Consider the following 17299-nt stretch of genomic DNA (forward strand, 5'->3'; position numbering starts at 1 on the left):
ATGACATCATAATGGAATGTTACATTATGACATCATAATGGAATTTTGCATTATGACATCATAATGGAATGTTGCTTTATGACATCATAATGGAATTTTGCATTATGACATTATAATGGAATTTTACATTATGACATTATAATGGAATTTTACATTATGACATCGTAATGGAATTTTGCATTATGACATCATAATGGAATGTTACATTATGACATCATAATGGAATTTTGCATTATGACATCATAATGGAATTTTACATTATGATATCATAATGGAATTTTGCATTATGACATAATAATGGAATTTTGCATTATGACATCATAATGGAATGATGCATTATGACATCATAATGGAATTTTGCATTATGACATCATAATGGGATTTTACATTATGACATCATAATGGAATTTTGCATTATGGCATCATAATGGGATTTTGCAATATGACATCATAATGGAATTTTACACTATGACATCATAATGGAATTTTACACTATGACATCATAATGGAATTTTGCATTATGACATCATAATGGAATTTTGCATTATGACATCATAATGGAATTTTGCATTATGACATCATAATGGAATTTTGCATTATGACATCATAATGGAATTTTACATTATGGCATCATAATGGAATTTTGGATTATGACATCATAATGGAATTTTGCATTATGACAACATAATGGAATGTTACATTATGACATCATAATGGAATTTTGCATTATGACATCATAATGGAATGTTACATTGTGACATCATAATGGAATTTTCCATTATGACATCATAATGGAATTTTGCATTATGACATCATAATGGAATGATACATTATGACATCATAATGGAATGTTACATTATGACATTATAATGGAATTTTACATTATGACATCATAATGGAATTTTGCATTATGACATCATAATGGAATGATGCATTATGACATCATAATGGAATTTTGCATTATGACATCATAATGGAATGTTGCTTTATGACATCATAATGGAATTTTACATTATGACATCTTAATGGAATTTTGCATTATGACATCGTAATGGAATTTTGCATTATGACATCATAATGGAATGTTACATTATGACATCATAATGGAGTTTTGCATTATGACATCATAATGGAATGTTGCATTAATACATCATAATGGAATTTTACATTATGACATCATAATGGAATTTTGCATTATGACATCATAATGGAATTTTGCATTATGACATCATAATGGAATGTTACATTATGACATCATAATGGAATTTTGCATTATGGCATCATAATGGAATGTTGCATTATGACATCATAATGGAATTTTGCATTATGGCATCATAATGGAATTGTGCATTATGACATCATAATGGAATGTTGCTTTATGACATCATAATGGAATGTTGCATTATGACATCATAATGGAATTTTGCATTATGACATCATAATGGAATGTTACATTATGACATCATAATGGAATTTTGCATTATGACATCATAATGGAATGTTGCATTATGACATCATAATGGAATGTTGCTTTATGACATCATAATGGAATTTTACATTATGACATCTTAATGGAATTTTGCATTATGACATCGTAATGGAATTTTGCATTATGACATCATAATGGAATGTTACATTATGACATCATAATGGAGTTTTGCATTATGACATCATAATGGAATGTTGCATTAATACATCATAATGGAATTTTACATTATGACATCATAATGGAATTTTGCATTATGACATCATAATGGAATTTTGCATTATGACATCATAATGGAATGTTACATTATGACATCATAATGGAATTTTGCATTATGGCATCATAATGGAATGTTGCATTATGACATCATAATGGAATTTTGCATTATGGCATCATAATGGAATTGTGCATTATGACATCATAATGGAATGTTGCTTTATGACATCATAATGGAATGTTGCATTATGACATCATAATGGAATTTTGCATTATGACATCATAATGGAATGTTACATTATGACATCATAATGGAATTTTGCATTATGACATCATAATGGAATGTTGCATTATGACATCATAATGGAATTTTACATTATGACATAATGGAATTTTACATTATGACATCATAATGGAATTTTGCATTATGACATCATAATGGAATTTTACATTATGACATCATAATGGAATTTTACATTATGACATCATAATGGAATGTTGCATTATGACATCATAATGGAATGTTGCATTATGACATCATAATGGAATGTTGCTTTATGACATCATAATGGAATTTCACATTATGACATCATAATGGAATTTTGCATTATTACATCATAATGGAATGTTACATTATGACATCATAATGGAATTTTACATTATGACATCGTAATGGAATTTTGCATTATGACATCATAATGGAATTTTACATTATGACATCATAATGGAATGTTACATTATGACATCATAATGGAATTTTACATTATGACATCATTATGGAATGTTGCATTATGACATCATAATGGAATTTTGCATTATGACATCATAATGGAATTTTACATTATGATATCATAATGGAATTTTGCATTATGACATCATAATGGAATTTTGCATTATGACATCATAATGGGATGTTGCATTATGACATCATAATGGAATTTTGCATTATGACATCCTAATGGAATGTTGCATTATGACATCATAATGGAATTTTGCATTATGACATCATAATGGAATTTTACATTATGACATCATAATGGAATTTTGCATTGTGACATCATAATGGAATGATGCATTATGACATCATAATGGAATTTTGAATTATGACATCATAATGGAATGTTGCATTATGACATCGTAATGGGATTTTGCAATATGACATCATAACGGAATGTTACATTATGACATCATAATGGAATTTTGCATTATGACATCATAATGGAATGTTGCTTTATGACATCATAATGGAATTTTACATTATGACATCATAATGGAATGTTACATTATGACATCATAATGGAATTTTACATTATGACATCATAATGGAATGTTACATTATGACATCATAATGGAATTTTACATTATGCCATTGTAATGGAATTTTGCATTATGACATCATAATGGAATGTTACATTATGACATCATAATGGAATGTTACATTATGACATCATAATGGAATGTTACATTATGATATCATAATGGAATTTTGCATTATGACATCATAATGGAATGTTGCATTATGACATCATAATGGAATTTTACATTATGATATCATAATGGAATTTTGCATTATGACATCATAATGGAATTTTGCATTATGACATCATAATGGAATTTTGCATTATGACATCATAATGGCATGATGCATTATGACATCATAATGGAATGTTGCATTATGACATCATAATGGAATGTTGCATTATGACATCATAATGAAATGTTACATTATGACATCATAATGGGATGTTACATTATGACATCATAATGGGATGTTACATTATGACATCATAATGGAATTTTGCATTATGACATCATAATGGAATTTTGCATTATGGCATCATAATGGAATGATGCATTATGACATCATAATGGAATTTTGCATAATGACATCATAATGGAATGTTGCATTATGACATCATAATGGAATGTTGCATTATGACATCATAATGGAATGTTACATTATGACATCATAATGGAATTTTGCATTATGACATCATAATGGAACGTTACATTATGACATCATAATGGAATTTTGCATTATGACATCATAATGGGATGTTGCTTTATGACATCATAATGGAATGTTGCATTATGACATCATAATGGCATGATGCATTATGACATCATAATGGAATGTTGCATTATGACATCATAATGGAATGTTGCATTATGACATCATAATGGAATGTTGCTTTATGACTAGAGATGAGCGAACGTGTTCGGCTCCGCCCCTTTTCACCCGAGCACCGAACTTTGCGAGCAATTCCGTGCTCGGGCGAAAAAAGTTCGGGGGTCGCCGTGGCAGCGCGGGGGGGTGCGGCGGGGAGTGGGGGGGAGAGGGAGAGAGAGAGGGCTCCCCCCTGTTCCCCGCTGCTGCCGCCCGCGCCGCCGCACCTCCCCCCGCCGCCCGGCGCCGGCCGAATACTTACGCGCGGACACTGAAGTCCTCGGATAAGCCGGTGTCTGGGTGCGTAAGTGTTCGTTAAGAACACGTTCGCTCATCTCTATTTATGACATCATAATGGAATTTCACATTATGACATCATAATGGAATTTTGCATTATTACATCATAATGGAATGTTACATTATGACATCATAATGGAATTTTACATTATGACATCGTAATGGAATTTTGCATTATGACATCATAATGGAATTTTACATTATGACATCATAATGGAATGTTACATTATGACATCATAATGGAATTTTACATTATGACATCATTATGGAATGTTGCATTATGACATCATAATGGAATTTTGCATTATGACATCATAATGGAATTTTACATTATGATATCATAATGGAATTTTGCATTATGACATCATAATGGAATTTTGCATTATGACATCATAATGGGATGTTGCATTATGACATCATAATGGAATTTTGCATTATGACATCCTAATGGAATGTTGCATTATGACATCATAATGGAATTTTGCATTATGACATCATAATGGAATTTTACATTATGACATCATAATGGAATTTTGCATTGTGACATCATAATGGAATGATGCATTATGACATCATAATGGAATTTTGAATTATGACATCATAATGGAATGTTGCATTATGACATCGTAATGGGATTTTGCAATATGACATCATAACGGAATGTTACATTATGACATCATAATGGAATTTTGCATTATGACATCATAATGGAATGTTGCTTTATGACATCATAATGGAATTTTACATTATGACATCATAATGGAATGTTACATTATGACATCATAATGGAATTTTACATTATGACATCATAATGGAATGTTACATTATGACATCATAATGGAATTTTACATTATGCCATTGTAATGGAATTTTGCATTATGACATCATAATGGAATGTTACATTATGACATCATAATGGAATGTTACATTATGACATCATAATGGAATGTTACATTATGATATCATAATGGAATTTTGCATTATGACATCATAATGGAATGTTGCATTATGACATCATAATGGAATTTTACATTATGATATCATAATGGAATTTTGCATTATGACATCATAATGGAATTTTGCATTATGACATCATAATGGAATTTTGCATTATGACATCATAATGGCATGATGCATTATGACATCATAATGGAATGTTGCATTATGACATCATAATGGAATGTTGCATTATGACATCATAATGAAATGTTACATTATGACATCATAATGGGATGTTACATTATGACATCATAATGGGATGTTACATTATGACATCATAATGGAATTTTGCATTATGACATCATAATGGAATTTTGCATTATGGCATCATAATGGAATGATGCATTATGACATCATAATGGAATTTTGCATAATGACATCATAATGGAATGTTGCATTATGACATCATAATGGAATGTTGCATTATGACATCATAATGGAATGTTACATTATGACATCATAATGGAATTTTGCATTATGACATCATAATGGAACGTTACATTATGACATCATAATGGAATTTTGCATTATGACATCATAATGGGATGTTGCTTTATGACATCATAATGGAATTTTACATTATGACATCATAATGGAATTTTGCATTATGACATCATAATGGAATGTTACATTATGACATCATAATGGAATTTTGCATTATGACATCATAATGGAATGTTGCTTTATGACATCATAATGGAATTTTGCATTATGACATTATAATGGAATTTTACATTATGACATTATAATGGAATTTTACATTATGACATCGTAATGGAATTTTGCATTATGACATCATAATGGAATGTTACATTATGACATCATAATGGAATTTTGCATTATGACATCATAATGGAATTTTACATTATGATATCATAATGGAATTTTGCATTATGACATAATAATGGAATTTTGCATTATGACATCATAATGGAATGATGCATTATGACATCATAATGGTATTTTGCATTATGACATCATAATGGGATTTTACATTATGACATCATAATGGAATTTTGCATTATGGCATCATAATGGGATTTTGCAATATGACATCATAATGGAATTTTACACTATGACATCATAATGGAATTTTACACTATGACATCATAATGGAATTTTGCATTATGACATCATAATGGAATTTTGCATTATGACATCATAATGGAATTTTGCATTATGACATCATAATGGAATTTTGCATTATGACATCATAATGGAATTTTACATTATGGCATCATAATGGAATTTTGGATTATGACATCATAATGGAATTTTGCATTATGACAACATAATGGAATGTTACATTATGACATCATAATGGAATTTTGCATTATGACATCATAATGGAATGTTACATTGTGACATCATAATGGAATTTTCCATTATGACATCATAATGGAATTTTGCATTATGACATCATAATGGAATGATACATTATGACATCATAATGGAATGTTACATTATGACATTATAATGGAATTTTACATTATGACATCATAATGGAATTTTGCATTATGACATCATAATGGAATGATGCATTATGACATCATAATGGAATTTTGCATTATGACATCATAATGGAATGTTGCTTTATGACATCATAATGGAATTTTACATTATGACATCTTAATGGAATTTTGCATTATGACATCGTAATGGAATTTTGCATTATGACATCATAATGGAATGTTACATTATGACATCATAATGGAGTTTTGCATTATGACATCATAATGGAATGTTGCATTAATACATCATAATGGAATTTTACATTATGACATCATAATGGAATTTTGCATTATGACATCATAATGGAATTTTGCATTATGACATCATAATGGAATGTTACATTATGACATCATAATGGAATTTTGCATTATGGCATCATAATGGAATGTTGCATTATGACATCATAATGGAATTTTGCATTATGGCATCATAATGGAATTGTGCATTATGACATCATAATGGAATGTTGCTTTATGACATCATAATGGAATGTTGCATTATGACATCATAATGGAATTTTGCATTATGACATCATAATGGAATGTTACATTATGACATCATAATGGAATTTTGCATTATGACATCATAATGGAATGTTGCATTATGACATCATAATGGAATGTTGCTTTATGACATCATAATGGAATTTTACATTATGACATCTTAATGGAATTTTGCATTATGACATCGTAATGGAATTTTGCATTATGACATCATAATGGAATGTTACATTATGACATCATAATGGAGTTTTGCATTATGACATCATAATGGAATGTTGCATTAATACATCATAATGGAATTTTACATTATGACATCATAATGGAATTTTGCATTATGACATCATAATGGAATTTTGCATTATGACATCATAATGGAATGTTACATTATGACATCATAATGGAATTTTGCATTATGGCATCATAATGGAATGTTGCATTATGACATCATAATGGAATTTTGCATTATGGCATCATAATGGAATTGTGCATTATGACATCATAATGGAATGTTGCTTTATGACATCATAATGGAATGTTGCATTATGACATCATAATGGAATTTTGCATTATGACATCATAATGGAATGTTACATTATGACATCATAATGGAATTTTGCATTATGACATCATAATGGAATGTTGCATTATGACATCATAATGGAATTTTACATTATGACATAATGGAATTTTACATTATGACATCATAATGGAATTTTGCATTATGACATCATAATGGAATTTTACATTATGACATCATAATGGAATTTTACATTATGACATCATAATGGAATGTTACATTATGACATCATAATGGAATGTTGCATTATGACATCATAATGGAATTTTACATTATGACATCATAATGGAATTTTACATTATGACATCATAATGGAATTTTGCATTATGACATCATAATGGAATGTTGCATTATGACATCATAATGGAATGTTACATTATGACATCATAATGGAATTTTGCATTATGACATCATAATGGAATGTTGCATTATGACATCATAATGGAATGTTGCATTATGACATCATAATGGAATGTTACATTATGACATCATAATGGAATGTTACATTATGACATCATAATGGAATGTTACATTATGACATCATAATGGAATTTTGCATTATGACATCATAATGGAATGTTGCTTTATGACATCATAATGGAATTTTCATTATGACATCATAATGGAATGTTGCATTATGACATCATAATGGAATTTTACATTATGACATAATGGAATTTTACATTATGACATCATAATGGAATTTTGCATTATGACATCATAATGGAATGTTACATTATGACATCATAATGGAATGTTGCATTATGACATCATAATGGAATTTTACATTATGACATCATAATGGAATTTTGCATTATGACATCATAATGGAATGTTGCTTTATGACATCATAATGGAATTTTACATTATGACATCATAATGGAATTTTACATTATGACATCATAATGGAATTTTGCATTATGACATCATAATGGAATTTTGCATTATGACATCATAATGGCATGATGCATTATGACATCATAATGGAATGTTGCATTATGACATCATAATGGAATGTTGCATTATGACATCATAATGGAATGTTGCTTTATGACATCATAATGGAATTTCACATTATGACATCATAATGGAATTTTGCATTATTACATCATAATGGAATGTTACATTATGACATCATAATGGAATTTTACATTATGACATCGTAATGGAATTTTGCATTATGACATCATAATGGAATTTTACATTATGACATCATAATGGAATGTTACATTATGACATCATAATGGAATTTTACATTATGACATCATTATGGAATGTTGCATTATGACATCATAATGGAATTTTGCATTATGACATCATAATGGAATTTTACATTATGATATCATAATGGAATTTTGCATTATGACATCATAATGGAATTTTGCATTATGACATCATAATGGGATGTTGCATTATGACATCATAATGGAATTTTGCATTATGACATCCTAATGGAATGTTGCATTATGACATCATAATGGAATTTTGCATTATGACATCATAATGGAATTTTACATTATGACATCATAATGGAATTTTGCATTGTGACATCATAATGGAATGATGCATTATGACATCATAATGGAATTTTGAATTATGACATCATAATGGAATGTTGCATTATGACATCGTAATGGGATTTTGCAATATGACATCATAACGGAATGTTACATTATGACATCATAATGGAATTTTGCATTATGACATCATAATGGAATGTTGCTTTATGACATCATAATGGAATTTTACATTATGACATCATAATGGAATGTTACATTATGACATCATAATGGAATTTTACATTATGACATCATAATGGAATGTTACATTATGACATCATAATGGAATTTTACATTATGCCATTGTAATGGAATTTTGCATTATGACATCATAATGGAATGTTACATTATGACATCATAATGGAATGTTACATTATGACATCATAATGGAATGTTACATTATGATATCATAATGGAATTTTGCATTATGACATCATAATGGAATGTTGCATTATGACATCATAATGGAATTTTACATTATGATATCATAATGGAATTTTGCATTATGACATCATAATGGAATTTTGCATTATGACATCATAATGGAATTTTGCATTATGACATCATAATGGCATGATGCATTATGACATCATAATGGAATGTTGCATTATGACATCATAATGGAATGTTGCATTATGACATCATAATGAAATGTTACATTATGACATCATAATGGGATGTTACATTATGACATCATAATGGGATGTTACATTATGACATCATAATGGAATTTTGCATTATGACATCATAATGGAATTTTGCATTATGGCATCATAATGGAATGATGCATTATGACATCATAATGGAATTTTGCATAATGACATCATAATGGAATGTTGCATTATGACATCATAATGGAATGTTGCATTATGACATCATAATGGAATGTTACATTATGACATCATAATGGAATTTTGCATTATGACATCATAATGGAACGTTACATTATGACATCATAATGGAATTTTGCATTATGACATCATAATGGGATGTTGCTTTATGACATCATAATGGAATTTTACATTATGACATCATAATGGAATTTTGCATTATGACATCATAATGGAATGTTACATTATGACATCATAATGGAATTTTGCATTATGACATCATAATGGAATGTTGCTTTATGACATCATAATGGAATTTTGCATTATGACATTATAATGGAATTTTACATTATGACATTATAATGGAATTTTACATTATGACATCGTAATGGAATTTTGCATTATGACATCATAATGGAATGTTACATTATGACATCATAATGGAATTTTGCATTATGACATCATAATGGAATTTTACATTATGATATCATAATGGAATTTTGCATTATGACATAATAATGGAATTTTGCATTATGACATCATAATGGAATGATGCATTATGACATCATAATGGAATTTTGCATTATGACATCATAATGGGATTTTACATTATGACATCATAATGGAATTTTGCATTATGGCATCATAATGGGATTTTGCAATATGACATCATAATGGAATTTTACACTATGACATCATAATGGAATTTTACACTATGACATCATAATGGAATTTTGCATTATGACATCATAATGGAATTTTGCATTATGACATCATAATGGAATTTTGCATTATGACATCATAATGGAATTTTGCATTATGACATCATAATGGAATTTTACATTATGGCATCATAATGGAATTTTGGATTATGACATCATAATGGAATTTTGCATTATGACAACATAATGGAATGTTACATTATGACATCATAATGGAATTTTGCATTATGACATCATAATGGAATGTTACATTGTGACATCATAATGGAATTTTCCATTATGACATCATAATGGAATTTTGCATTATGACATCATAATGGAATGATACATTATGACATCATAATGGAATGTTACATTATGACATTATAATGGAATTTTACATTATGACATCATAATGGAATTTTGCATTATGACATCATAATGGAATGATGCATTATGACATCATAATGGAATTTTGCATTATGACATCATAATGGAATGTTGCTTTATGACATCATAATGGAATTTTACATTATGACATCTTAATGGAATTTTGCATTATGACATCGTAATGGAATTTTGCATTATGACATCATAATGGAATGTTACATTATGACATCATAATGGAGTTTTGCATTATGACATCATAATGGAATGTTGCATTAATACATCATAATGGAATTTTACATTATGACATCATAATGGAATTTTGCATTATGACATCATAATGGAATTTTGCATTATGACATCATAATGGAATGTTACATTATGACATCATAATGGAATTTTGCATTATGGCATCATAATGGAATGTTGCATTATGACATCATAATGGAATTTTGCATTATGGCATCATAATGGAATTGTGCATTATGACATCATAATGGAATGTTGCTTTATGACATCATAATGGAATGTTGCATTATGACATCATAATGGAATGTTGCATTATGACATCATAATGGAATGTTACATTATGACATCATAATGGAATTTTGCATTATGACATCATAATGGTTGTAGATATGTTGTAGCAGCAATAATGATGCAGGAGTTATGCCAAAAAAGTCTTTATTCCTCTGTGCAACGTTTCGATCATTCAATGATCTTTGTCAAGCATACCACAAACCCAAAGTGCATGACTTATATAACAAACATAATTAAAATATACAGAACAGCTGGTAATTAACACATATGTTACCAATAAACATGCAAGCTGCCGATCTCCATGGCGTCCGGCTTCCTGTGTCTCTCCTATGTCCTTAGCTGGATACTGAGCATGTGCGGGAGTACAGAAATCTCGCGAGATTACATGTTCTGCAGTGTCACAGCACAGAGTTCACATCCCTATAGCTAGCATAGTGTGGGTGATGTCATAATCACGTTCTCATACTCAAATATCGCGGGATTTCGTGTTCAACAGTGTCCAAGCACAAAGTTCTCATCCCTATAGCTAGCATAGTGTGGGTGATGTCATAATCACGTTCTCATACCCAAGTATCGCGAGATTTCGGATTGCAGCTAAAGACAACCCAAAGCATCTCTTTAAAGAAGAGTATAATACTTATTGCATAATATATACCCAGGGTATATATTATGCAATAAGTATTATACTCTTCTTTAAAGAGATGCTTTGGGTTGTCTTTAGCTGCAATCCGAAATCTCGCGATACTTGGGTATGAGAACGTGATTATGACATCACCCACACTATGCTAGCTATAGGGATGTGAACTCTGTGCTGTGACACTGCAGAACATGTAATCTCGCGAGATTTCTGTACTCCCGCACATGCTCAGTATCCAGCTAAGGACATAGGAGAGACACAGGAAGCCGGACGCCATGGAGATCGGCAGCTTGCATGTTTATTGGTAACATATGTGTTAATTACCAGCTGTTCTGTATATTTTAATTATGTTTGTTATATAAGTCATGCACTTTGGGTTTGTGGTATGCTTGACAAAGATCATTGAATGATCGAAACGTTGCACAGAGGAATAAAGACTTTTTTGGCATAACTCCTGCATCATTATTGCTGCTACAACATATCTACAACTTGGATGACACTTTTGTGGAGTCTATTGATCCAGACTCCTGCTGTAGCTGGCAGCTCTGTATCTGTGGGTCCTACCTTATTGGTTCTGTGGTGAGTGCTGTTCCCGTATTACTTGTATGCAGTTCTTTGGATCTAGGGTACGTGCACCCCCTAAAGTTGACCCGATACAATGGAGATTTTTCCGGATGATGCACCGGGTTCCTCGACTACTTTTACATACACTGAGGATGAGGCAAGTAACATCATGATAAATTTGAGATGTGATACTGCTTTTTTAAGTACACCTTCTATTGATAATCTATGCAAACGCTGGGAAGCAGATAAGAAGAAAGCGATTTCTCTTTCATTACATCTATCAACATTAAGCGAATACTATAGAGTAAAACGTATTCCGCGAGGTCTACGTCCTCATGTTCGCCCCACTCTGATGCCGGGCAATGAGGCTTTCTGTACGAAATTTACAGCTATAGTGAATAAGTTCGCTTTTGATATTATTTTGCTCAATCTGGAGTTTTTGCAAATTGAGATTGAGACCTATAAAAAAAGAATCGCTGAAACAGAGAAGATACTATCTGATAAAATGCCTCCACAGGACTGTGATGCGTTTTACATGAGTAAAGCACCAATACTGTCTAAATATAAAGAAGATCTGGAGAATTCGAAACGTACTAAATGGTTCCGTGACCTAGACGACTACACTCAGAAAAGAGTTTTTAATTGGCAGTACACCAAACAAAGGGATACGTTGTATTCTGGTAACGCACCGCGGAGAATAAGATCAAAAAGACGTTTCCCTAAACAGAGGATGGGACCTGATTTCTCAACGGCTGGCTCTGACTCCACAGACGATACATCTAGGGGAGGAGCCCTAACTGATCCACCTGCTTCTACATCTTCTTCTTTTTTAGGAATCCATTCAAGGACACGTTTCAAGAGAAAGGAGGCCCCCGGCCCGTCCGGCGCAGAGGGGGGAAGAGACACTCCAGGACTAGGAAGAAGCAGGGATACAACTATGCGCCCTCCCCATTGGCAGCTTCCGCCGGCACAGAAGAAAATGTGAATCAGGAAATCGTGGTAAATATTTCTTCTAAAATACTATCTGATGTTGAGATCTCTATTCTAGCAAAAGGCTTGTCCTTCTGCCCGTCTAATGACACGGACTGGTTTGAGTTGGATCTCCAACTACGTCGGTTCTTCAGGACACTTAATCTGAAACATTACTTTGGATCACAATCTAATGTATCTTCTCTAGTTACTCCATCTCCCACTGAGTATTTTTCCCTTAATAACATAGGTTTACGTAATAAGAGTTACTTTTCACCGCCAACAACGAATCATGCTATTGATACTTATTCAGCTCTTGTCCTAAGGGATATTTCACGACTGAAGTCAGAAACCTTGAAATCTAGATCCAGGATTGGTTCTAATCTTACTAGATCTGAATTCCAAGCCCTGTGTAATCTGTCTAAAGACAAATCCGTAGTAATTAAACCTGCGGATAAAGGTGGGGCGGTGGTCATAATGGATGCCACCTACTACTGCTCAGAGATTGACCGCCAATTGATGGATGCGCAAGTGTACGAGAAGCTGGGAGGTGACCCCACCCCCAGGTTTCAAGTACAACTGCGCATCATGCTAGAGGATGCATTGATAGAAGGGATAATTGACAGTCCCCTACGGAAATTTTTGGATGTGGCACATCCTATCACCCCAGCATTTTATACGTTACCAAAGATTCACAAGGACTTATCCCATCCTCCTGGCAGGCCCATTGTGGCAGGTTGTGACTCTCTTTTTTCCCCGAGTGCACGTTTCTTAGACAAAATTCTTAGACATTTCGCCGAAGAAGCTACATCATACCTCAAAGACACTGGTGACTTTATGAGAAAATTGAACAACTCCACTATTACTGAGTCTACCATTCTCGTCACCTTTGACGTAGTCAGTCTATATACTTCTATCATGCACACTCGTGGCCTCTTGGCTGTAAAACATTTTCTTGATAAATCTACTCTGTCTGTAGGAAGCCAGCGGTTTGCCCTGTCGCTGCTGGAGTACATCCTTGCTAACAATTATTTTTTGTTTGCGGGGGTGTACTACCGGCAGCGACAGGGCACCGCGATGGGCTCGAATGTAGCGCCCACCTATGCCAATATGTTCATGCGATTCTGTGAGGAACAATTCATCTACACCTCTGAACATTGGCATAGAGTGGAGTGCTGGTACCGCTACATTGACGATATCTTTATGCTATGGAAAGGTTCTGTGTTAGAATTGGAAGCTTTTGAGTGCTTTATTAATAACATTTTCCCGGAACTCAAATTCACGATGGTGCATTCATATGTTAGCATAAATTTTCTGGATGTTATGGTCCTGAAGGAGGGCGCTAGACTGACTACTGATTTATTTGTTAAAGAGACTGATAGAAACTCATTGCTGTACTACAATAGTAACCATCCGAGGCAAATGCTCAATTCCCTACCATGGTCACAACTTTTACGTGTCCGGCGCATCACAAATGATTCAAGGATTGATATCCGGCTTGAGGAAATGTGTACTAAGTTTATACAGAGAGGGTACCCCGCTACATTGCTAAAATCAGCACGTGATAGAATTAAGAATGTCAATAGGAGTGATCTCCTAATGGATAAAACCCAGGCACCTAAACAATCTAGAATCCCCTTCATCTCCACATTCGGTCCAGCGAGTGGGAAGATTAAAAACATCCTTTTGAGGCATTGGCCCATTATTAGCGATTTTTGTAAGGGTATTCCTGAATTCGAACGACCTCCGATGTTAGCGTATAAAAGGGGTCGTAACCTGAGAGATAGTTTAGTGAGCCCTTTGGTGCCCCCTAGAGGTGGTTTGATTCAACACACATTCCTTCCCTTTAAGAAAGGCAATTTTCCGTGCTTAACATGCACTTGCTGTAACAACATGCTGAAAGGTGATCATTTCCGACATCCCTACACTGCCAAAAAATATCAGCTAAGAGAGAGATTTACCTGCACCTCATCCTTTGTAATTTACCTCATTACATGTCCCTGCGGTCTAGGGTATGTAGGAGAGACCACGTTGGAAGTACGCAGTCGGATCACAAATCATAAGAGTACAATAAGAACCAAAAAAACTGATCTACCTATCCCTAAACACTTTCTTGATAAAGGACATGCAGTAAATCAATTAAGGTTTAGGGTAATCGACTGGGTCGCCCCACTCCCTAGAGGAGGGGATCGTGTCAATCAGCTTAAACGTAAAGAACTCAGATGGATTCACGAATTGGATACTCTTGCTCCCAGGGGTTTGAACATGGAATATCCGGTGACCCCATTTCTCTAAATCATTTTTTCTAGACTGTATATATACTCTGATATAGCCTCTATCCACGGTTATGTATTGATTTTAACTCACATGTCTCTTTTTTGTATTTTTTACAGATACAGTGGTAATGTCTGGCGTTCCGTTTCCTTGGTGTCCGGCTGTCACTTTAAATTCATGCAGCTTTGTTCCTTTTTGACTCGACATTATTTCTTTATGTAATTCAATAAAACTATTTCTCACGAACAAATATACGGAGATTCTGTTGTTATAATCATCCTTTATGGGTTGGGTGATGCATTGTGATAAGCACTATGTCTATTAGATCAGACTAATTGACCATAAAAACATAGTTAGATTAATTGTACTTTAGGCTGATTTAGCCTGGCAGTACTATTTTGTCATACAATGAGCCCCTTGCCCTTTTAAGCAGATTTTCTGCATCATGACCTTCTGGCATAGGACTAAGGGGCGCATTATGGTTGATCTCCTGCTCTACTTAGGGTCTTCTATGTGATTCTCTGCAGTAGGAGATATTGTAGATATTTACATAGACATTTACTGTGTGTCTGAGTGCTGTTTTGACTACTATATGACATATGCGGAGGCTATATTTATGTACCATGGATCAGTCCTGGGTATATATTATGCAATAAGTATTATACTCTTCTTTAAAGAGATGCTTTGGGTTGTCTTTAGCTGCAATCCGAAATCTCGCGATACTTGGGTATGAGAACGTGATTATGACATCACCCACACTATGCTAGCTATAGGGATGAGAACTTTGTGCTTGGACACTGTTGAACACGAAATCCCGCGATATTTGAGTATGAGAACGTGATTATGACATCACCCACACTATGCTAGCTATAGGGATGTGAACTCTGTGCTGTGACACTGCAGAACATGTAATCTCGCGAGATTTCTGTACTCCCGCACATGCTCAGTATCCAGCTAAGGACATAGGAGAGACACAGGAAGCCGGACGCCATGGAGATCGGCAGCTTGCATGTTTATTGGTAACATATGTGTTAATTACCAGCTGTTCTGTATATTTTAATTATGTTTGTTATATAAGTCA

At 32.7% G+C, this 17299-nt stretch overlaps 1 long non-coding RNA gene across 1 annotated transcript; it reads left to right on the forward strand.

The window, feature by feature from the left end:
• Window positions 1-12490: 12490 nt before the first annotated feature.
• LOC136598620 (uncharacterized) lies at window positions 12491-16468 on the forward strand. Its single transcript, XR_010788809.1, has 3 exons — window positions 12491-12715; window positions 13809-13974; window positions 16338-16468. It is a non-coding gene; the product is annotated as an uncharacterized lncRNA (long non-coding RNA).
• The last annotated feature ends 831 nt before the right edge of the window (window positions 16469-17299 follow it).

Source organism: Eleutherodactylus coqui, unplaced genomic scaffold (genome assembly GCF_035609145.1).
Source record: "Eleutherodactylus coqui strain aEleCoq1 unplaced genomic scaffold, aEleCoq1.hap1 HAP1_SCAFFOLD_318, whole genome shotgun sequence".
NCBI lineage: Eukaryota > Metazoa > Chordata > Amphibia > Anura > Eleutherodactylidae > Eleutherodactylus > Eleutherodactylus coqui.